This window comes from Canis aureus, chromosome 2, assembly GCF_053574225.1.
Source record: "Canis aureus isolate CA01 chromosome 2, VMU_Caureus_v.1.0, whole genome shotgun sequence".
NCBI lineage: Eukaryota > Metazoa > Chordata > Mammalia > Carnivora > Canidae > Canis > Canis aureus.
In genome coordinates, this window is record NC_135612.1 from 32,233,108 (window position 1) to 32,240,852 (window position 7,745).

The 7,745-nt window shown below is 56.3% G+C and overlaps 1 long non-coding RNA gene across 1 annotated transcript; it reads left to right on the plus strand.

Moving 5' to 3' along the window:
- Nucleotides 1-1,455: 1,455 nt before the first annotated feature.
- On the plus strand, nucleotides 1,456-6,213 carry LOC144295687 (uncharacterized). Its single transcript, XR_013362764.1, has 4 exons — nucleotides 1,456-2,091; nucleotides 2,686-2,768; nucleotides 3,075-3,889; nucleotides 3,927-6,213. It is a non-coding gene; the product is annotated as an uncharacterized LOC144295687 (long non-coding RNA).
- Nucleotides 6,214-7,745: the final 1,532 nt, after the last annotated feature.

Below are 7,745 nucleotides of genomic sequence, written 5' to 3' on the forward strand. Positions count from 1 at the left end.
TCGGGGCAGGAGCGTCCTTGCTGTCCTGGGCCCTCCCGGCCTCTGCCTGTCCCGGGGGGAGGCCGGATCCTGGGCTGTGTCCCGGTGCCCTGTGCTCCCGGAGCCTGCGCTGTTGGATTCGCGCTCCCGCCGCACAGCCCCCTCCGCACAGAGCCTCTTCCTCCGCCCGAGCCCCCGCGAGCTGCTCCCGCCCCGCAGCCCCCTCCGCGAAGCCGCCGCCCGAGCCCCTCCGAGCTGCTCCCGGGTCCCGCCGGGTCCCGCCGTGCGCGCTGCAGCCCTTAGGGAGCTCGGCGCGCTCTCCCCGGGGCGCAGGTGTCTGTTAGTGTCCCAGGGAGCCCGAGGGCATCCCCGCCCTCCTGGGTCCTGCTCCACCTCCCTGGAGCCCCTTTCCGCCCGGGAAGGTCGGTGCAGCTCCTGCTCTCCGGGACGGGGCTCTCCTGTCCTGGGGACACTCGCCCCGGCCTCAGCCAGGCTCCTCGCGGGGCCCCTCCCCCTTGGAGGCCTTTTGTTTCTTTATTTCTTTTTTCCCCGTCTTCCTACCTTGATAGAAGCGCAAACTCTTCTCACTGTAGCGTTCCAGCTGGTCTCTCTTTAAATCTCAGGCCGAATTCGTAGATTCTCAGAATAATTTGAAGGTTTTCTAGGTAATTTGGTGGAGACAGGTGATTTGGGGACCCTACTCTTCTGCCATCTTGCCCCTCCTCCAGCAGGCACTCGTTTCATCCCACATTACACTGCTACTCCTCTTGGAGTCTGTGTTGTTCCATGCCTCGTTGACTTATGCCAAATTGTTGTGGGAAGGGGGTACAGAAGATTTAAAAGCAAGATTTCCCCTTGTGGGGACCACACCACAGGGACCCTCGCCAGCCACTCGCTGGCCCGTGACTGGCTGGTGCCGGGTGTGGGCGGGACCCAATTTCAGGTCTTTATCATAGAGTACATGTCAGCTACAGGCCTTCCTACATGGCCTGTATTCTGTTGATGGACATTTCCTCAAAACCCACTATGCTTTTTATGTTGTATTTTGTCAAATGCTTTTTATGCAACTATTGAGATGACCATATAGTTTTTGTCCTTTCTCTTGTTAATGTGATGGATAACGTTGACTGATTGCCAGAGAGGAAGTGGGTGGGAGATGGGCAAAATAGGTGAATATTAGGAGCTATAAGCATCTGGATCTCAAATATATAAGCCACAGAAATTTAGACAGTACAGCCTAGGCAATGGAGTCAGTACTATTGTAACATTGTACAGAGACTGATGCTAACCACACTTCTCATGGGAAGAGCTGAGTAATGTACAAAATGGATCACTAATTGTAGTCCTGAAACTAGTGTAACATTGTATGTTTACTATCCTTCAATAAATATTAATAGGTTTTTCTGATAGAAATCACAGTGGGTCCCTGAAAGGCATTGACACAGCCATTATATATATGAAGGAACCTCTGCAGAGATGATAAAGATTTCTCAAATGTCTTCAATGTTGATTTTTAAAAGATTTGAGAGAGCGTGCCGTGGAAGGGCAGAGGGAAAGGGAGACTCTGAAGCACACTCCCCACTCAGCCGGAGCCCGAGCCCTTCGTGAGGCTCCACACCACAACCTCGAGATCCTGACCTGATCCAAAATCAAGAGTTGATGTTTAACTGACTGAACCACCAGGAGCCCCTCAAATGTTCTTAAGCAAAATCCATTCTGTGAACCCTTGGCGGTGGGAGGACAGCAGGGACACCCAGTCTACCTAGAAGGTTGGGAGACCTGGAGGGCCTGAGGGTGGGAACAAAGGATGTGGGAGGGTGCCTGCATCCCCTTCCCACCCGGCGTGGTGACAGGACCTTCCCTCACACCCTTGGCCTTCAGGGTGCAGGCCTACGTGCTGACTGGACCACCGACCTACAGTGATGACACGGGACCCCATTGTGGGTGGACCTGTGGCGTCCCAGGCTTCCACCACTGCCGGTCGCTACTCTGCGTCCGCAGGCAGTTGGAGGTACTCGTGCTCCAGATCTGGCTCACAGCACCCGAACTATCCCACTCTCCCCAGTACCCCAGTGTATAAAGTGTAGGCGCTCACACAGTGACAGGTTACAGGTGAGTGAGAGCTGCTCCTTGCTCTCCTCGTGCCACTGTGGGGCCTGTGGGTCAGGGTGAGGGCGCTGGCCTCCTGGATAGGGTGAGAACACACTGACACCCATGTGACGCCCATGAGGCAGCTCCTGCAGCCCTCCCACAACTCCACGGGGTGCGGGCTGCCTCCCTGCTGCCCCAAGCCAGGGAAGGAGGCTGTGGTCAGGGCTTGGGCAGCTCATCCGGGATCCCTGCTCCCCCGTAAGCCCTGTTCTGTGCAGGGGAGACCCAAGCCATGAATTTTCCATCCCATCTAGGTGCAGGGACCCCGACATGTGATGACCAATCCCACCACCCTGTGGTCCACAGTGGACGAACAGGGCTTCTGGGTCCTCTTGGCCCATGATCAGGCTTGCTCTTAATGAACTGGAACATGGAGGCCCTCGTGCTCACCCAAAACCCCCTTCAGGCTATTCACAAATCATTGAATTCAGGGTGGGTAGTTTGGTTACACTTTTGCTGGCATAAGTTTTTAATTTTGATAATGTCCAGTTCATTGCTTTTTTCCTTTGGTCATTGTGCTTGTGGAATCTAAGAGAAACCTTCGGTCTGCCCCAGGCCCACAGGAACACTCACTGGCAGCCCCATCCACCACCATCTCGGCGCCAATCCTGGGCCTGAAGACGTCACCCAAGCATCAGGTCAGCAGTTGCCCGCAGCCTACTGGGCCCCCTTGTGCTCCTGATAAGGGGGTGGGAGAGCTCTGTCCTCTCAGCATGACGGCATGTCCTGGGACAGTGGCTGGGAAAGTGGACTGTAGGTGGGCCAGCTACAGACAGTGAGTGCCCGTGTGTGATCCTCCAGCCCAGTAGGTCTCCCTTGGAACTATGGGGTTGTCTCCACCCTCCGGTCAGACAGATGGGGACCTACCAACAGGGAGCACACAGACACATGTGTCCTCTGAAGGTTTTCATGTGGTGTCATCCTTGGATGTGTTTGCTTTACAGCACCAGGCAAGAGGACCTGGAGACCCTGCTGGCCTTGGAAAGGGTGATATCATAGCTGAATACCATCAGCTGAGGCCCAAACAAGTACCATAGACACTACAGCACACACTAGATGTGGGGACCACGCCTGCAAGAGCAGGTGAGGCCCAGGAGGGGATCAGAGCCAAGTATGAGCCAGGTCAGCCCAGATAAGGACCATAGTCACCAGGAATATGTGAGACCCTGGGGACGGACCTGGGCATCAATAGCAAGCAAGGGTCCATCCTGGATCCTAGACATTGATTGCCGATGAACCCAGGTGGAGATCATAATCACCAGGTCCAGATGAGGCCCAAGTGGTGAGCATACCCAGGTATGTGGGAATGGGTATGGCCCAAGTGGTATCATAAGCAGCAAGACCAATTATGTACCAGGTGAGGCTCATACTACAGTCCAGCCAATGAGACCCAAGTGGGTGTTGTTGCCATTATAAGCAGGTATGGCCAGGTAGGGATGCTAGTCCTCAGGAGCACCAGATGTCCAGTTGGTGCGTTAGCCAGCAAGTAGAGGTTGAGACTCAATCAGGGATCTGAGTCTAAGCTGAGCAGGCAGGGCCCAGGCAGAGATGAAACCCAGAGGAGCAGAGCATGAGGAAAAGGCTGGAGGCATTAGAGCCATGTGAGGCCCAGGAGGGGATCAGAGCCAAGGATGAGCCAGGTCATCCCAGACAATGACCATAGTCACCAGGAACAAGTGAGACCCTGGGGACATTCCCGGGCATCAGGAGAAGTAAGGACCCATCCTGGATCCTAGTGAACAGTAGCCAATGAGCCCAGGTGGGGACCATGGTCACCAGGTCCAGATGAGGCTCAGGTGGGGACCAGAGTCACCAGGTCAGGACAGGCCCAGGTGGGGATCATCGCTGATAGAAGCAGGTATGGCTGTCAGGCTGCTCCCATTAGGCAGACAGGCCCATCCTCTCATGCCCAGCCAATCTCAGAGGGTCCTGAGCTCCCTTAGGATTAAGGGGAGAGGAGCGATTCTTCTCCCTCCTTTCCCCATGTCCCTGGCACTGATGGGTCCCCACCACAGGGCCCCTCTGTTTCAGGCACACCAATTAGGGTCTCCCTGGGACCCCTGGGATGATGCTGACCTGTCACTGTGGAAGGTCACAGACCGTCACAGCTTTCTGCAGTGAGTTCCCCGGACACCCATTCATCCATTTCAGGAGGGGGTTTGCATTTGCAGGAACATCTCTCTGGGGGCTGGCCCATCCCCCCAGGTCAGGACCTCATCCCCTGGAGTCCTCTGAGGGCCATGTCTGCATGAGGCTGGATCTGAGAGCCCCAGGAGGCAAACCGGGAAGTGGGTAGGAGCGGAGCTGGGCCTGGGGTCGGGCCCCTGGGCACTCAGAGGAGGGGCCTCCACAACTGCTTCGGGGAGGGCTAGGTTTCTGCCTCCTGCATTGGGGTGGGAAGTGTCCTGTCTTTCAGCAAGGACTCCAGAGTTGAGGGCCTCTGGGACCATGGTGTGCTTTCTGTAGGAGGACGGTCTGGTCTGGGGCGAGTACAGAGGGGTACTCCTCACTCACACCCTCAGCCCAGGGCGTCTACTCACCATGTGCTTCTTCAATTTGGGGTGAGCTCTATCTAGAATGTGCTCGTGATGGGCCTGGAATCTCATCAGTTTGGGGAACCCTGGAATGAAGAAGCCTGAGAAGGCCCCAGGTCCCCAAAGATCAGGGTTTCCTCATTCACCAAGCAGAAGTGTCACCAAGAGAAGTTTCCCTTCTCTTACTGGTGAGACGCTGCCCAGAGTGGATGAGCTGGCCTCCCCAGGCCCAGCCACACAACCTGAGCAGTCTGGACACCCTCCCTGCAGGGCCATCCTCAAGGCTGAGGAGCTGCTGCAGGAGGGATGCTCCCCAGAGCCCACGGTTGCACACCTCTGTCCGGGAACACTGGGGGCTCTGCTACTGGCCCAGCTGTCCCCAGCCCAGGACCCCTCACTGCCCCGGCTGCCCCACAGTGATGGAATTCTCTTCTCATGATCCCAGGGAACCAGGAGAGTGCAGTCAGATGGTACCTGAATATGGATTCGAAGCCGGAACACTGGGTCCCCTTCTCTTTGGCACCTGCCTGGTCCACACAAGAGGCCACACAGCAGACCACACACTAGAATCCTCCTGGGATTCCAGTCATGGAGTACACCAAACTCACTAAGATGACACTATCGGGAGCAAGACACCCATCCTGCACTGTGGCCACAGCAGCTCAAGCCCCTCACTGGGCAGTGATAGGCAGGACCAGGCCAGAGCCAGGGCAGCTCTGAACCTACAAACCTAAGGCCGCGCAGAGTCCTGGGACCATCAGACCTCCAACTCCACAGGGAACCTCGATGCTTGTGGGCCTCTGGTGCAGTGCGTGATGGTGGGGGTGGGGGCCCTGAGGCTCTGGCCAGCCGAGACCATGCCCTGCCTCGTCTTACTGTCCTTCCTGTAGGGCGCCCACACACATACCTGGCAAAATCTCTGACCCATTACAACCTGGGCTGGCCTCTCCCCAGGCTCTAGGGAGGCAGTGTCAACAGGAATTCCACCAGGGTCAGGATGAAGACTGATGGGACTGAGCCTCCCCTGGCTCTGACCAGTTCTGGATTCTGCCCCAAGGCTCACTGCCCCACTCAGAGCAGGATGTGGCCTCCGGGGACGTGGGTGTGCCCCACAAATCTAGGTCACTGACCTAGGACAGCACTGGGAAAATAGGACACACCAGGGCAGGGGCAGCAGGAGCAAGCTGCTGGGCCACACACTCACCCACACTAGCAGACAAGATCCTCCACATCCAGGGTCTCTAGCAGTCAATCACCTGGACCAGTGGGCCAGAGGCCAGGGTCCAGCTGACCTGCTGAGACCCAGCATAGGAACACTTAAGCTGCAGGTCCAGGTCAGGTCTGCTGTCCTCAGAACTGCCTCTCAGGCCCCAACCTCAGGACATCTGCCCCCATTCAGACTCCTCACAATCTCCAAACTGGGGACTCTAGCACCAGCACTTCCATGTGACTTTAGCTTTCCCCTAAAGGACAGGAAGGTCTCCTTCCCCAGGGGAAGGTGCCCACCCTCAGCTCTAAGCACCTGGTTGCTGTTGAAAGTTCAATAAAATGTTGCATTAAAAGGCATGGCCATCCAATTTCTCCATCTTCCAGAGCTCTGTGCAAGAATTGGGGACAGACCCCAAAAAGGAGAAGGGGGGCACTGCCGAGGCCCTCAACCAGCCCCTGCACAGGTGCCACCAGGGACACAAAGCTGACCTGCCCCCGTGCCTTACAAGGTCGGCCAATGCCAGGGGCAGGACAAACTCAGACTTACGGCTACTCAGCCAATGCCCCGAGGGCCAGGTCGGGGCTGGGAGAGTGACAGCCAGGGCCCAGTGGCCTCAGTTCACAAGAGTCTGTGCAAAGCGCCCTGGGAGGTCTGCACACCTTCTGCCCAGGGGGCCAGGACTGGCCATGCTCTGGGTGCACTTCTGAAACTCCTCATGCCCTGCCTGTGCTCCTGCGGAACAGAGAGCCAGAGGGGTGATTAGCGTGGCCCTGCAAGGGACATCAGGACACCAGGCATTTGCAGGTCACGATCCTGGGCTTCTTACAGGGCAGTCTCAGCTGGCACACCTTGTGCTGCTGCATCTTCCCCACCAGCGTGTGGAAGGATCCTCAACACCCTAGGAGATAGGGGCTGTGGGAGAGTGGGGCTCAGCCCAGGGGCCTGGCAGCAAGGGGACCGAAGGAACCCTGCCCCTCCGCACCCTGACTCCCACACACAGTCAGTGCCAGGGCTCCCTCCATCGGGCAGATTCTTCCTCAGGAGCTTCCCGACAGGGGGTTCTCGACGTGTGGCTCCAGCTTGAGAGGCATCGAGGAAGGAGAGGCATTCATCTGGGACCCACTGTCAGACATGTGAATGTGGCCCAGGTGGACCTTCAAACTCAGCTGACTCTCCAGCAGAGTCACTGCACGAACAAGCCCAGGGATGACCAGGAGAACCCAACTAGCCACCCAATGCCAGCACCTGCAGTGATAAATATTGTGGTTTCAAGCCAGTTAGGTGTTAGGATGACACAGCCCAAGGATCACATCTGCACAGAGAGAGAGACAAACACACCCCAAAACGAACAAATTCGGAGTCCCCCTCGATGTTGTCAAACAGCAGCAGAATGGTTACATACATGATGCTCAGATCACTCGGGAGAACAGATTGAAGATCCTACAAATCGCGACTGCACAGAGGTGTTGTGGGTATGGAGATGTGCCTGCTGGGTTCTGACAATGAGCATGGAGTGGTAGGAAACATCTTACAGAGGGTGGGCTCCCTCTTAGCAAAGGACACCAAATCCCTTTGAAGACGACACATAGTGACATCTGTCCTTCTCTGTATTTGTGGTTCTACCCCTATTTTGTTCTTCATAATTCTACTTCAGCCTCCACCCTTCATCCGAGCCAATGACCATACAGGCTTTTTTAGGACATTGGGTCCTTCAAGGAGGCAGAGCTTTGCCTACCGGTTTCAGGAATAATTATTGCCCAGGTTTATGCTGATCCACCTACCTCTTGCCTTCACAGCTCTTCTCTCCTTGAGAATGAGAGGAAACACAGGTCTTACAATGAAAGAAGCCCACTCCCACTCGGGCAGGACCC